The 17406-nt window shown below is 38.1% G+C and overlaps 2 long non-coding RNA genes across 2 annotated transcripts; both read right to left on the bottom strand.

The window, feature by feature from the left end:
* Positions 1–8746: 8746 nt before the first annotated feature.
* On the bottom strand, positions 8747–10262 carry LOC147479050 (uncharacterized). The gene is made up of 2 exons (XR_015208945.1): positions 9094–10262; positions 8747–9004 (listed from the first exon to the last, which is right to left on the bottom strand). It is a non-coding gene; the product is annotated as an uncharacterized LOC147479050 (long non-coding RNA).
* Positions 10263–10317: 55 nt separating this feature from the next.
* LOC147479051 (uncharacterized) lies at positions 10318–15809 on the bottom strand. The gene is made up of 3 exons (XR_015208666.1): positions 15520–15809; positions 13652–13779; positions 10318–11177 (listed from the first exon to the last, which is right to left on the bottom strand). It is a non-coding gene; the product is annotated as an uncharacterized LOC147479051 (long non-coding RNA).
* Positions 15810–17406: the final 1597 nt, after the last annotated feature.

Here is a 17406-nt window from a genome sequence, read left to right on the forward strand (position 1 = left end):
GGCTGAGTCATGAACACATCCTCCTTGAGATGACCATGTAAAAAGGCATTTGAGAAATCTAATTGCTTGATATCCCAATTATAGTAAACTGCTAGAGATATAATAAGTCTAATAGTTGGTGGTTTTGCAACTGGGCTAAAGATTTCATCATAATCAAAACCATGTTTTTGATGAAAGCCTTTAGCTACCAGCCTAGCCTTATACTCATCAAGGGAGCCATCTGCTTTCTGTTTCAGTCGAAATGCCCACTTGTTATCAACAAGATTTTGTGAAGTAGAATAAGGTACTGTTGGGGATTATACCAATTACCAATCGATTCCCCCACTACACAGATAACTTGTATTTGAACACAATTCAACTCCAAACAAATTCTAAATATCAACTACAACCTATACTAACATGCCCAACTCGCTAAACAACTATTAACAATAGATAATAATGTAAAGCAGTAAAAGCAAACCACAACACAAAGATTTACCATGGTTCGGCCAATGGTGCCTACTTCCACAAGAGCTAGTCCTTTATAAAGTGGGAATGAAGATTATAATCTCTTCTTTCAGTCTCTCACCTTACTAGATCACTCTTATCTCTTTATAGGGTTATCTCTCTCAATCTTGATAGCTTTCAAGATTGGGTTTTCTCTATCTGGTCGCTTGCTTGCATTAGTCATTTTCTTTCCAAAACATTGATTTTGTTTTTATAGGAAAAAAAAAATTCGCAGTTATTGTAGCAAAGCCCACGAAAAATAGTCTTGGGCGCGGGTCGCACCTCGGCCAAGAGCAATCTGAGCGTGGGTCGACCGAAGACACGGAAGTCTTCACAGGGCAAGCGGCGCTGGTCGGCGCTTTGGACAAGCCAACTGGAGCGGCGTCGCGCCCGACATCTCCACGTAGAATGAACTTCTTCTCTCTCTCTCCTCATGTAAGGGATAAAGCCAACAATCTCCCCTCCTGAACAGTGAGGGGGGATACCTCCATGCAATTTCCAAATCAACAGGAGAAGTGTGTTGCCATTCCGGTAATAGCACAACAAACATCAAACTTACCTTTCGGTTAGACTTTGGTCATCATATCCGACCCGTTCTTGTCGGTATGGATTTTCTCGATATACAAATGCTTGTCTTCGAGTACTTCTCTAATCCAATGATAACGCACGTGTATGTGCTTGGATCTAGAATGAAAACTCGGATTCTTGCTCAAATAGATGGCGCTCTGACTGTCACATAGAACTACAAACTGTTTATGCTTTAACCCTAGTTCATCGAAGAACCTCTTCATCCATAGCAACTCTTTGTAACACTCAGTTGGCTGCAATATACTCGACTTCTATAGTGGAGAGGGCAACACATTTTTGCAACTTTGATTTCCAAGAAACTGCTCCCCCTGCAAAAGTAACTAGATAACCGGAGGTGGACTTTATCGAGTCAACATCACCTGCCATGTCTACATCAGTGTAGCCTTCAAGTAAGGGCTTACTTCCACCAAAGCACAAACACGATTTGGAAGTGCCCTTGAGATATCTCAATATCCACTTAACACCTTCCCAATGTTCTTTCCACGGATTTGACAGAAATCGGCTTACAATGCCCACGGCGAAAGCTATATCCGGTCTTGTACACACCATTGCGTACATCAAGCTGCCCACTGCGGATGCATAAGAAATCTTTTCCATCTGACTCTGCTCATGCTCACCCTTTGGACACATCTCTTTGGTCATGCGGAACTGGCCACCAAGCGGTATTAACCGATAATTTTCGCTTGATCCATGTTGAATCTCTTCAACACCTTCTCAATGTAGCTTTCTTGAAAAAGCCACAACTTCCCACTCTTTCTGTCACGAGTGATCCGCATCCCAAGTATCTATTTTGCTTGACCCAAATCCTTCATCTCAAAGGACTTACTCAAGTCTTTCTTCAGCTTGGATATCTTGTTGATGTTTGGGCCAACTATCAACATATCATCCACATACAGCAGTAGCACAATGAAATCCCCATATGGAGATCTCTGAACAAACACACAATGATCGGAAGCAGACTTCTTGTATCCTTGCTTAGCCATAAAGGAGTCAAACTTTATGTACCACTGCCTTCGGTGCTTGCTTCAACCCATACAAGCTCTTTATCGATCAGCTTGCATACTAGGTGCTCCTTGCCTTTGACCTCAAACCCCTCTGGCTGGTCCATGTAGACATCTTCTTCAAGGTCTCCATGAAGAAAGGTTGTCTTAACATCTAGCTGCTCAACCTCTAGGTTCATACTTGCGGTCATACCCATATACCCGGATAGAAGTCATCTTCACTCTGAGAGAAAATCTCATCAAAGTCAATCCCTTTCCTTTGACGAGAATCCCTTCACACAAAGGCGAAGCTTTGTGCCTTGGGTGAGGATTGTTCTCCCTCATGCTTGACTTTGTATATCCACTTATTCTTGAGAACTTTTCTCCATGTGGGTTTCTCAACTAACTTCATAAGTGTGATTCTTATGCAAAGAATCCATCTCGTCATGCATGGCCTTCAACCACTTTTCTTTGTGCTGTACCTTCAAGTGCCTCTTGATAGTACATAGGTTCTCCACCATCCGATAGTAAGCGACGCATTATGTGGTGGATACCTGGTTAAAGCTAGTCTCTCTGTCGGACCTCTTTGCCCCATCTGGCCGGTGCCTCGGAGGATGTCATTACTTTGCTCGGTGGTGGTCCATGCATCTCATCGCAGATCTTCTATACCAATAGGTTCTATCCCATCATGAAAGCAATATGATTCTCATCATGAGCTTCAAACTCATGGTTCTCTGCATTTTCAATGCATACGACGTTCCATAGTAGGAACAACTTTCGGTTCTCAATCAACAAGATCATTAGTGAAAGCCTCAGTAGTTTCTCACCCTCCTCAAAGTCCGCTATGGTTTGGTCTTCCGGGGAACACAACATCTCGACTTGGATTACCTTCTTGTTAATAGGATCATAGAGTTTATAACCAAACTTTTCATCTCCATAACCCGAAAAAAATGCTTTGCTTGGCTTTGTCATAAAGCTTGGATCTCTCATCGCCCGAAATATGTACAAATGCCCCGCACCCAAATACCCCTCAAGTATCCATAATCAACATCTCTGCCTAACCATACTCTCTCTGGATAGTCACTATTTAGAGGCTTTGACGGCGATAGGTTGATCACATGCACGGATGTACGTATTGCTTCTACCCACTAGCTTTTAGATAGCTTAGAGTGAGATATCATGCATCTCATCCTCTCTACAATGGTACGATTCATTCTCTCTGCTATTCCATTTTATTGCAGTGTTTTGGGAATGGTCTGCTCATGACGAATCTCATGACTCTAGCAATACTCTTCAAATGGCCCTATGTACTCACCCCCATTATCTGAGCGAATATATTTCAACAACTTCCCAGTCTCTCTTTCCACCATGCTGTGGAATTTCTCAAACACGCCAAATACTTCATCCTTGGTCTTCAGACTATAGGCCCATATCTTTCTTGAAGTATCATCAATGAATATCAAGAAGTACAAAGCTCCCTGGTGGGACTTTACTCTCATAGGACCACATAAATCAGTGTGCACTAGTTCAAAGACATTGTCCTTTCTGTGAGATGGGAATCTTTGGAAAGACACCCTGTGTTGCTTTTCTACCAAACAGTGAGTACATGTATTTAAATGTGTACCTTTAATGTCTGGCACGGCCTTTTGCTTAGCAAGAACTTCCATCCCTTTTATTCTCATATGACATAGTCTCTTGTGCCACAGTTAGGAGGAAGCTTCTTCTTCTGCCGCATTCACTTCTGCTTTACACAAACTAGCCTGTGTTTTGTAAAGAGAGCAAGTTTTCTTCCCTCTGGCTGCTACAATGGAACCTCTGCTCAGTTTCCATACCCCGTTACCAAACGAGTTTACAAAGCCATCGTCATCTAATTTCCCAACCAAAATTAGGCTTAACCGTATGTCAGGGACATGTCTTACATCCTTGAGTGTCAAGGTGTAGCCGACATTGGTTTCTACATGAACATTTCCAATGCCTACAATCTTGAGGGCATCGTTACCCATCCTTACTTCACCATATTCACCACAAATGTAGGTAGTGAAGAATCCCTCAGGCGGTGTGACGTGATAGGATGCTCCCTGTATCTATCACCCACTCTCAGTATCGACATGAGGTACTAAGACATCACACACCCACACCGATACAATTCCCACTAGGTCATCGACTAGTGCGCAAGTATCTCTACGTGTTTCGTTCCTCGCACCATGTCTTCATGTACACAATTATTCTTCTCATCCCTTGATTCGTCCTCGCGACTTATATCTGAAGTGACCCCTTGGTGGCATAATAGTAACATTGCCTCTCGCCTTAGGAGTTCTAGCTTCATCCCTAGATTTTACGTCATCATCCTCTAGAGCGAGATGGTTTTTCTGTTTCTACCTCTCCCCATTTCTCGTGAAAAGGATCTCGGGTGAGAGGAGATGCTTCTTGCACTCCTTCTAGTCTCCTCATTCAACAAAGGCGTGGTAGCCATCTCCATGGTAACAATTCCATCCTTCGCTCGCTCGTGTAGAGAAACCGCTAATGTCTCCTAACTTTCGGGTAGAGCCTAATAGAAACAAAGCCTCAACTTCATCTCCCAAATTAATTTTCATCAAATGCATCGATTGATGATAATCGACTTCGTTAAGATGCTTTCGGACATTAAAGAACCTTTTGGTACTTCGTGGTGCGCAAACTTCTTAACGACCAGCACTTTGTTTCCGCCCGACTTCCTTTTATAATAAAGGTCTTCGAGTTTCTTCCACAGATTGAAGGCTGTAGTCTCTTGGGACACATGGTGAAAGACACTGTCGTCAATCCACTGTCGAATGTATCCAATCGCTTTTCTTTCAAGCTTTTTCCACTCAGCCTCATCAGTCTTTTCTGGTTTTACTTTCTCATTCTCAATGGGAAGTGCCAAGTCCTTGCAGTATAGCAAGTCTTCCATCTTGGCTTTCCAAATGGTGTAGTTCTTCCTATTCAGACTCATTATGCGAGTGTTCACGGAATGGTCCATCTCTACAAGTTATTTAACCTCAAATCTTCTCTCAGGAATTTTGTCAAACACCTTCTGACCAAGATTCGGATAACACCCTAGGCTATTCCAACCAAGGCTCTGATACCACTTGTTGGGGATTACACCAATACCAATCGATTCCCCCCTACTACATAGATAACTTGTATTTGAACACAATTCAACTCAGAGAAATTCTAAATATCAACTACAACCTATACTAACATGCCCAACTCGCTAAACAACTATTAACAACAGATAATAATGTAAAGCAGTAAAAGCAAACCACAACAAAAAAATTTACCGTGGTTCGGCCAATAGTGCCTACTTCCACAAGAGCTAGTCCTTTATAGAGTGGGAAGGAATATTACAATCTCTTCTTTCAGTCTCTCACCTTACTAGATCACTCTTATCTCTTTACAGGGTTATCTCTCTGTAAATGTTATCTCTCTCAATCTTGATAGCTTTCAAGATTGGGTTTTCTCTCTCTGGTTGCTTGCTTACATTAGTCATTTTCTTTCCAAAACCTTGATTTTGTTTTTATAGGAAAAAACAAATTTCACGGTTACTGTAGCAAAGCCTATGAAAAATAGTCGTGGGCACTGGTCGTGCCTCGGCCAAGAGCAATCTGAAGGTGGTCGCTATTTGAAAGACACGGAAGTCTTCGCGACATGGGCTGGTCGCTTGGACAAGCCCCAATCTAAACGCTGGTCAAGGCTTCCTCGACATCTCCATTAGAATGAACTTCTTTCTCTCTCCTCATGTGAGGGATAAAGCCAACAGGTACAAGAATCCAAGTACCATTTTTTATTAGAGCATTAAATTCACTACTGATCTCAAGTTTGGATCTTTGTCAGCTTGAGTGAAAGAAGTAGGTGTAATATGTAGAGAAGAAAGAGTAGTTTGAAGAGCATGAGGAATAGGATGTTTAGTGGCGATGAGAGATTTTGGTTTGAAAATGCCATTTTTGGCTCTTGTGGTCATAGAATGAGTTGAAGAAGTGTCAACAAGTAATGCAATAGCAGTAGGTGATAAAGAAGTAAGAACTTCAATAGAATCAGAACATGGCGGAGTGGAAGTATGAGAAGAAGAGAAAATGATATCATTGCAAAAGGATGAAAGAAGAAATTCTGTAGGAGACATTGAATTTGAATGTAGAGTTGTGTTTTTGAATGGAAATTCAGACTCATTGAATACAACATGCCTAGATATGTAGATTCGACCAGTTTGTATATCCATGCATTTGTAACCTTTGTGATTTAAACTATGATGTGAATAGGACAATGCGGAAACAACGTTGTCCACAACAAATAGATCAATCCTATACAAAGATTGATCCTTCTCACTAGACAAGACTTCAACACCCTCCAAGTAATATCCCAACACTTCTCAATATCAAATAACAAGCATATAAAGTAAAACAATTAATGTAAAGGAGAACAAACCACAAGACAAAGATATATCGTGGTTCGGCAATTTGCCTACGTCCATACTGCGAGTTCCAAGCTTTCCTTGATGTCCAGAGTAACAAATTACAAGATCTCTCAATTCACTCACAAAGAATGAACACTCAACTCACAAAGAATTGCTCTCTTATAATCTCTCTCTTTCTTAGTTTTTAGTTAGGCTAAGTTTTTACAGAAAAAACTTAGATTTATACTGTTTCAAAAAAAACTTATGAAATAGTCGTATCTTGCTGAAATACGGTGGAGCACGGGTCGCGCCTAACGATCTGGAAGTCACCAAAGTCACCAAAGGCATGAAGGATCCCGCAGCGCCTTGTCTAGGTATAAATAGAGCGTGGGTCGCGCCCTTAACACCAGAGAGAGAGAAAAATGTCTTTTTCTCTACAAACTATAACCAAGAAAAACGCAAGGTTTAGACCTTAAATCATGTTTATTAGTTGTATAAGGTCTTAACCAAGGAAGACATGTGCATCCATAAGCTTTGAGATTGGAATAATTAGGTTGAACATGAAACAACTTTTCAAGAGGAGAAATATTTTGAAGTGAAGCTGAAGGAAGTCGATTAATGAGATAAACTGAGGTAGAGAAAATGTCACACCAATATTTAGGTGACATCCAAGAATGAGAAATGAGGGTTCTGGCCATATCTAATATATGCCGGTGCTTTCGCTCTACAATACCATTTTGTTCAGAGGTATGAGGGCAAGTGAATTGATGACTGATACCATGGGAGATAAGGAAAATTTTAAATTGAGTACTGATGAACTCGCCACCATTGTCGGTTTTGACACATTGTATTTTACCAGTCAAAAGATTCTCAACTAGAGATTTGTAAGATTGAAACACAGAGCAAAAATCAGATTTATTGCAAAGAGGAAATATCCAACAATATCAAGAATGATCATCCACAATATTGGCATAATATCTAAAACCATTAATAGAAACAATGGGAGATGAACCCCAAAGATCAATATGCAGTAATTGTAAAGGTTTTACAGTTTTACAAAATGAAGAACCAAAAGTAAGTTTAGTGTTTTTGCCCATGGCACAATCAACACACAAATTAAAATGTTTTGAACTTTGAAGATCAATACTGTTGGTTTGAAGAAGTTTGTGAATAACTGCAACAGATGGATGCCCAAGTCTTCTGTACCAAGTTGCAAAAGGAGCTTTTTGGTGATGAAAGCAGAAGGAAATAGGACTTTTCTTGACAAAGTGGAGAGATGAATGGGATACATACCATGCTCAGTTGGACCTTTGAAAAGAGTCCTCCATGTTGCAATGTCCTTAACATAGCAAGCATTTGGAGCAAATATGCGTACACAGTTATTCTCATTGACAAATCAATGGACACTAAGAAGATTGTGTTGTATTTGGGGAACATGTAAAATGTCTTTCATATGAAAGTTATGCAAGGAATTATGTGGTTTAACAAACGCAGAACCAGTATGAAGAATGGACAAACCTTGGCCATTTCCTACAAGGACTTTGTCAACTCCTTTGTAGTCTGAGTGTATGGAGAGATTGGAAAGATCATTCATGAGATGATTTGAAGCTCCTGTATCAGCATACCAGTAGGATTCCTTTGATGAACTAGGACCAGGATAATTGATAGATCCATTGTAGTAAGAAGGAGAGCCATTGGGAAAACCATTGTAGTAAGAAAGGAGAGCCAGCATATTGTAAAGTAGAACCATCATATTATGAACCAGAACCATGATATTGAGAACCATGAGGCTGAGGTATAGCATCATTGATATTGGCAAGCATAGCTAGTTCAGTAGGTGGAATTCATCCTACATAGGAGTGGTTCATGCAATTGTGACAGTCAATTGCCAAGTGTCCAAATTTAGTACAAATCTGACATTGAGGGCGACCTTGTGAGACATTATTGTAACCATTAGAGGTGTTGGTATTGTTGTTGTAGCTAAATTCATTTCCTTTGCTAGTGTTGTTACCATAAGTGAAACTATTTCCTCTGCCTCTATAGTTTCCTCTGCCATTGCCTCTATAAAAACCTCAACCGGTTCCTCTGTTGCTGCTGTAATTATCAAACCCTCTTCCTCTGCCAAAACAATTTGACTGATTTTGATTTTGATTAAAAGCTGCAAAAGCTTGCACTGGATCAGCTTGAATATTGCCTCTAAGATCTTGTATTGAAAGTTCTTCACTGATAATAAGGCTATGTAATTCATCAACTTGTACTGGATCAAATTCCACTTAATCAAACATCATTCAAACATCATATTCATCCATTCATTCCAAATCAAATAATCCATCCATTCGTTCCAAAGTTACAAATTACAAAGTTAACAAAGTTACAAACCCTAAACTAAAACAAATCATGAACTATAACGCCTATCAATGTACTTGCACCTAGTCAAGTTGTACGCCCGTTCGAAGGAGGACCTTGCTTCCTCTGGAATATTATTCCCAGCCAATTGCAGACCTCTCTCTAGCAAATGACTGGTTTAATCGATGACGTCGTTCTGTCGAAAAAAGAGAAATCAAGATAAGTTACTAATCGAATGCAAAAAATCACAATTAGAGAAACTCAATTAAAAATCACAATACTTACAATTGGTGAACAGTTAGGCAGTGTCTCCAGGGAGGGATGAATAGGAAGACGCTCAAGGTTCACCAAAACTACATGAGAATTCCTCACATACCAAGTCATGTAGTTTTGATGACACTCCCATGGATAAGACGAGATAGGTCCTAGATTGCAAGGTTGGATCACGTGATTCTGCCATGACTCCCAGTAAAGTGGCCCAATATTGGTCCAGTTCACCTCATTCCCGCGTCCTGCCACAGTTTTTGTTCTCTAATTTGGTATTGGAGGATCTACGGGTACAAGCTGCACGTGACCCAACTGACGCACCACCCTTGCGACAACGTAAAGCTCGACAATGTTGAAAAAACATAGCAATTCCTCAAAAAATGCAATGTCATCGATCGGGTTTATATCTCTGATATTTTTGTAGGGATGCCAATCAACCTAAAACAAAATCAAATGTGTCATTAACAACTCTAATTATCAATTACTAAAAAAAATATATAAACAAACTTAAATACTTACATTGAAATAATTCAAATCATCAATTATCGCTCGATAATACTGCAATACATGCGTTCTATCGTAATAGTGTGGAGCGACTACTGTGTGTCTATGATCACGCGGCTGAGACGAGCTATAGTTGAAGTTTGGGATTGCTTTGAGTAACGGAAAATACTCATAGATCCACATACACAAATAGTTAACATATTGATAGAGTAATAAAATTAACATTAAAAAAAATAAACTCTAAAATACTCAAGTTTTATCTGTAGAAGAGTCATATAGCCTGTAACTCCTTTCACCTTCGCACATGTGGCAGCCCCAAAACCTCTATACAAAAATGCCAAAATTGCTACACCCCATGCATACTCTTCTATCTCACTGAATTTCAACAACGGCCTCAGATAACATATATCCACTCCAGTCCCAGACTTGTCAGTAAAAATGGCATATCCAAAGAAAAACAGGATAAAAGTTCTGACAGCCCATTGGACTTCCTGAAAACTCGAGGCCTTCTCCACCACCTTCCTAGCAACGTCACATATGGGGCTATCATGAACTTTGTTTGCAAAATACTTCCGGATGAATTCTAACCTTACTTTTGAAGTGAACTTGCTAGCTTCCATCTCTGCCCTAATCAAATCAATAGGGAGACCCAAAGTAATATGTAGGAGATTTATCGATTCTTGTAAGTTTCAAATTTTGTCCCTTGCACCGCTTCTTCCTCTTGTGACTCACTGATTTGGACAACATCGTCTAAAGTCACGATCATCTCCCCAACTGGCATATGGAAGGTGTTGGTCTCTGGATGCCATCTCTCCACAAACGCAGAGATCAATGGTGGATCCATATGCTCGTGATAACCTTCCACGAGATCAAACAACCCAGTTCTTCTCAACTGTTGGGCAAATCTCGGAGACTTTTTAAATTCATTCTTGAAATTCCATTGGGATAACTTCGCTAAGTGCGAAACACACTTCAATGCTCCGCGATTCTCCTTAAACAAACGAGCACGCATTAGATATATATGAGCGGAAACAAAAGATTTTGTAAAAGAAAATCAAAGTACTACAGAAAAACAAAATATTATCCTTCTCTCCCGAACATCGCGAGCGACATGCACCGCATAGTCATACAATAACTCTGACTCATACGGGCCACCCCCATACACACCTCTTTTAAACTCCAAATCATCATTGGATTTTCTTACAAAATCCAATACCAGAGGTGCTTCTTCCATTGGTGGTACGTCTTCTACCACATACTCTTCCACATCATCATCCTGCTCATCCTCCTCCTCATCCCCCTCCTCACCCTTCTCATCACCCTCCTCACTCTCATCTTCCCTTTGTCCATATTTACATCTAAACCTACATTGTTATCACTATCTACACTATCTTCACTCGATGAATCAACTTCAGGAACCTCAGGAACCGCTTTTTCCAAATGGTCCTCTCTACGCGCTAATGTCGTTAAGCCCTTTGCCCTTTGTCTCTTTCTTCGAACTGCGTCACCACTAGAGGAACCGCTACCAAACAATTTCTTTACACCCTTGAATGTAGTTTTCGCTACATTCTTCACATTCTTTGATCGAGGACCCATCGCTACAAAGAAAAATAAAACAAGTATTAGTAACTATATATAATAAGAGTTGAACAAAAAGAATGCCATTTAGTCAAATAGTTTTAAACGCCAAAGCCAAAACCAAGTGCAGATCGAGTCCCAGACACAAAAATGACAATATTGTAGCTGTTTCAAGAATTCACCGTCTAAACACCCCCACAAAATAGCAATGATTAAACAAACTTAACTCCAACTTCATAAATATCAAAGAAAACAGTTCCAATTTCCAAGGCACTACTTACTACCTTTTATATAATCTAGTCCTGGAAAAAGGAGAAAGGGGCACAAGGAGTAACACTTACAAAAGTTCTAGGTTAAATTTCTTCTCCCCATTCGGTGAACACATAAGCTATGCAAATCAGAATGGGAATAATAATAAATGTTATTATGAAAGTTCTTTAATCCAAAATTATTAGAGTCTACATAGTAATTTCCAAAAAACATAAAAGCTTTTAAACAAAAATCTTGTGTGGAACCCTGTTTTTATCAGTTTTTGCATTACTAGTCAATAAGTACCGTTTCGGGTAACTCAAAAATGGCATTCAAATGAATACTAACATATTTTATCCAAATGAGCTATATATTCTAGTATTCTACAGACAATAGAAGAAAGATTTACTTAAAGACCCCAAATATAAAAGGCAGATCCTTAAAATGCTATACATTCGCATTAGGGCATTAATATCGAAAATCATCCTATCCAAAAGATTAGAACACCTTACGCCTAACATTATGAACAACTCGATGATTATACCAAACTTAAATATGATGACACAATTAATCTCTCAATGACATCCATATCAAATTTTTCGACATTTGTCCATGTGGAAAAGGTAGACCACATATATTCCTTATCATCCTATGACTAACTAACGACTGAAACATTTCCAAAAGTTGAGGACATAGCTCAATGGTTTACATACCTGGGTTTTTACAACATCCTTCTCATATGTTCTCCTTCTTGATTTTATATATATATATATATATAACGACTGAAACATTTCCAAAAGTTGAGGACATAGCTCATATTCTAATAAAAATCACATGTGCCTAGAATCCCTCCCTGCAAAAGCTATTTCTTGGATTGGAATATCACCATTATCTAGCAGCACTTCCAAGCACCTCTCACAGTCCATTTTTGAAAGGTGAAACTGGTATCTATATGGAATGAGATTATTTCTATTCCGGATTAATATGCCAGGTGGTTTACTAGTACTACCATACTAGCGCCATAATTAAAGAGAAGTATAAAATCGAGAAGGAGAACATATGAGAAGGATGTTGTAAAAACCCAGGTATGTAAACCATTGAGAGTAAAAAAAAATATATATATATATATATATATATATATATAATATATATATGTCTCTGTGATTTGGAATTTCAGTGGTTGTATGTGAAAACAAATCAGTCTTATATTCCCTTTCCTTTCCCGTTTCTTTATGATTAACTTTCAAGAAAAATTATTAAAAAAAAAACGAGAGCGTGAATTCAAGTCGAAATAAATTTTAGAATTGTTGTTGATACATAGTTTAATCATGTGAGAAAAATGATTTTTGGTTTTCTAGCGACGATGAAACAAATAATTCCAACGAAGAGGAGGATGAAATGATTGATGATGAAGTGAATGGAGATGAAGTAGTGATTCGGAATCAAACAAGAGACTACTTAAGTAATAGGTATTGCATACAAATACAGAAAATTAACAGAAGCCCAAAAAAACAGACTACTTTGAGAAATGGGTATTGGAACAAAAACAGAAAAGGGTATTTCAAAATAAGATCTAATAGTCTAGTTTCAATACACAACTTGATCCATAATCAGATAAAATGCAATATTTTTACCTTGCTAAGCTAACTTATCAGTGTGGGTAAGTCCTCAAGCACATAGAAATGAAAAAACAAAACAAGAACAGTGCAAAAAAGCAACCCAGATACACATCACTCCAAACTAAGAAGAAAAAAGAGGTAAAGTCATTGAAAATGAAGAGTGAAGAAATTCTTCTCCAAAATAGGCTGATAAAACTACAATTGGGATTTTTGGATAAGCGGAACTAGGAATGAAATATACATAATAACCCACATACATAAACTGCCGACAGATTTTTCTTACTAATCCTATTTACACATAGCAAGTTATCTATATGTTAGTTGCAAGCTCCGCGAGGCTTATGACTTGAGAATCATTGATTTATTTGTCGCACACCTCACCTCGTACCTTCTCGTTTTAAAAGATAGTTCGCATCTTTTGAATATCAAAAATTTTGCATTGTTAAAGGATATTTGTCTTCTAAATTAATTCATGTGGCCTCTCTCGTATGGGTATGTAGTCCAACCTCATTTTTGCCTTCGTTTTGTTATTCACAAACCACATATTCATTAAACAAAAACTTCAATATAGCACAAGATATACAATTCACTGTAAAAGAACAACTCATACGATACAAGATATTCACCTGCAAATGCCTGAGGTGAAACACAAAAGAATCAATGGCCTTGCATTCCCCTTGAACACCACACTCGAACCACTTTGCGCAGAAAAAATAGATGCTGTCAAATAATGTGAAATCGAAATCTCCGAAAGCTGGACAAAACACACATAACTTATTAACAAATGAACGAATCAAAAACAAAAGTATATCATTACTCACATAAAAAAAAAAAACTTATAGCAGCAAAAACTAATACAGCAAAAGCAGAATAAATAACCCATCTATCATTAGCAACTAAATCCCACATTCTCCTCAATGCAAACACGGCAGTAACCGGCTTATTATTCACAACAACTTGTTCATGTTTAGGAAAGTTCCAAAAACTCCCACCATAACCAATTTCCCTAACCAAAACACTCCATTTCTTCAATTTCTCAAAAATCCCATCATTTCTAACACCCTCATTAGCCCCTCTATCAAAACTCCCTACACTAAAGCCCAACTCGTATATACGGAACACAATGTATCTAATAAATCTTTCAAACATGTATTATCGTCTAATGCCAAAACAAATATCAAATATTATCTCCACCATTTCCCTGTCCTCACTCCAATACAATTTAAATGCCAACTGAGTCGCCAACAAATGCAGCACCTATCAGTATCAAGTTGAACCAAAAACGAGCCCTGGCACACTTCGCATCCTTAAACCTTAAAGGGCTCATGCAAATGAGTCGTGGGAAAAGCCAACTAATCAATCAGCAGAACTAAAGTCCTGCCCAAAAATTCAAAGCCAACCGCAAGCCTGACGTACCCAGCCCAAACTCAACATGATAACTCAAAAGAGTGTACACTAAGGGGTGTCAAATGCCACAATGTCCTATTACTACTGTATATAATATTTCATGCCGTGCCTGATAACATACTAATAATGTTGTATCTTTTGATGGAGCATCTCCCACGATAGTTCCTTCGTCAAATTTTAGATAGTTCCCGTGCTTCCATATTTCATGCGATAGAATAAGACAACTAATACAAACCTTACGTTTATTTCAAATTAATATATTGAGTTAAATGTGATGTAAAAGTAGGGTTATATTTGTCGAAAATAACCATCTATAAGATGTCATTGTATTTTGCTTTTTTCTATTTTTACAAGTGCTTATAAGAGGAACTTAAAATTAAAACAAACCACTTTATAAGACCATCTTATAAGACCCTCTTATAACACATGGTCTTATAAGACCCTCTTATAACTTAACCCAAAAAAACAAATAGCCCCTAAGACAACTAATACAAACCTTTCTAACTAGTATCATTCTAATCATCATTAAACCATGAGATAAATAAATCAATCCAACATACTGACATCCTCTGTTCATTCTTTTGGTAGTTCAAGAATTCCCAAAACTCAAGATGTAGATCGATGCCAGTGGCCAGACTTTTAGTTTCGACACCCTGGCTCTTGTATGCCTACATTTGGCCATACTCAGACGCTACTTGAAGGAAACCAAAAGGTAAGTCACATTCTGGGCATCATGAACCCATATTATATTAAGATGTGCGTGCATAAAATGTTATTAGGAAGTAGCACTGCAACTATATGTTCATATTATGCCTGTAAGGCCGAACCGAAGTGTGTCCAAACTCAGCCAAACAAAACCTCTATATTCAGTGTAATATGCAATGACTATAAATAAAATGTTGTAGCATTCAAATTTTTTATTGTAAGAACCAAAATTTTCTATCAGGTACGCTCTGTAAATATAAGAAGCACAGTTCACCAATCTGACCAGAAATTAATTTATAAGGTGCATAAATCCTCATTATGATCAAATACATAATTAACAGAGCACACTATAAATCAAGCTTGAAAATTAAGAAGAACCAACCTGAATTTTAGAGCAATTGAAGAACTCGCAATGAGAATAGCTTAACAATAGCGTGTTAGCGAGAGATGAGAGAATACTTCACTGAAACTGAATTGGATTGTCTCCTAACTTGCAAAAGCTTCAATGGTGAAATTGGATTGGCTCAAATGTTGGATTGGATTGTTTCGCGATAATTATGGATTGGATTGCTTCAATAAAATTGGATTGATTTTGGGTTTTTTTAGTTAGGGTTCGAAGGGTTTTGCGCGAGAGAGATGACCGGTTAGAATAGGTTTTTCCGATTTCGCGATTTGGTGGGGGGGTTGTACTGGGCTTTTGTTTGGGCTTGGGCTGGAGACTGCCCAATCTAATTTTAGTGGCGCCCAATACAAGACCCATTTCAAAAGACAAAAGGACAAACTGCATAAACCTGTAAACGTGCAGCCATAGTTCGGTCCAAAAAAAAAAGATTCCAGATGTCCATACAAATCGGATAAACTTTATTGCTCAATCAGAATAAATTTGTGGACAAATAACTATTTGGTGTCTACAAGACCTCAGCTTGTTATTGGTGGAGTGGCTGCCCAAAAATCTGTGCTATTGTCTAAAAAAAAAAACTGACCGAAAAAACTGTTAACCAGTAAAATTGTGCTGTCCACAAATTCGGATGCTCAATAAGAGTATAAGACGATGAAAAATGCAGTCCGTACTCTGTAGTGTAGCTAAAGAAAATCTGTAATCGGATAAGCTTTATCGCTATTCAAATGAGGTGGGCCCATCTATCATTCAGAATTCAAAAATGGCTAAAGGCAGCCTGTTATTCACATCGTGGCCAACTGCCCATCACATAGGTAAGGACACAGGAATAAAGGATAGGATGATTATAGGGAAATTAATGAGTTTCTCATCTCTTTTCCCTTTTCTTAGTGTTTAGTGTGATTTCGTGAGTGCATAACTAAACCTTTTGTTTTTGGTACGTAAATCACTCAAAACAGATGTTTATTTAATCGATCATGTTTATTGGGTTCGGGTCGGTAAGTATTCCAGTATGAAAATAGCAAATATTATGCGCAAAAGCTAATTAAACATTGTATTTATTAACCATTTAAAAAAAAAAAAAAAAAAAAAAAAAACTTTTTCAGGGTTTAATATAAGTAGTAGCTCAAGACAATAGGTGATCAAAGCCATAAGGGTTTCTTATAGACTTTGCATCAAGCCATATACTGTTTTTAATTTTCATGCATTTTTAAATTTCAAGTATCTTTTGCTAACTCCCCTCTATGATTGAGGTTTATTGTTCTTGGAGGGACTGATACATTAATAGCTGCTTATCGGCTACTTGAGTAAAAATAATCTGGATACGTGGCATACATATCCGAGCCTTTGCAATCTGCTTGTATATAATTAATTTAAAATTTGGATAAGGATTCTTGCCGGGTCTCAGAGAGATGATTTCTTGCCCAGTGGCCCTATCATATATTGTCTTTCTTTTCTTTTTTTTTTTCTTTTCTTTCTTTTGTTCTTTTTATAAAGTTAAGAACAGACCACTCATGAGATGATTTATTGGCTACAATTCTATACCTTCCACACAAACCGAAAAAAAGATGATCATCAATTCAGCATGTTATCTTTGTTGATTGTAGAATTGAACGTACTTACAGTGAGTAAAATGGCTTCATATAACTAGGGTGTTCATGGGTCGGGTTACAGATTTGTTTTTACCGGTTTTGGTTCTATTTCTAATGGTTGGTTTTGGTTCTATTTCTAATGGTTCCGACCTATTGGGTTCGGTTCTTTTGAGTTTTTTTTATATTTAGAAAACCCAGATCTATACCCACTAATTAAATCGGTTCCGGTTCAGGTTTCGGTTCTTTATCGGGTTATACATTATTATTACTAAAATATCTT

This window comes from Coptis chinensis, chromosome 9 (assembly GCF_015680905.1).
Source record: "Coptis chinensis isolate HL-2020 chromosome 9, ASM1568090v1, whole genome shotgun sequence".
Taxonomy (NCBI): domain Eukaryota; kingdom Viridiplantae; phylum Streptophyta; class Magnoliopsida; order Ranunculales; family Ranunculaceae; genus Coptis; species Coptis chinensis.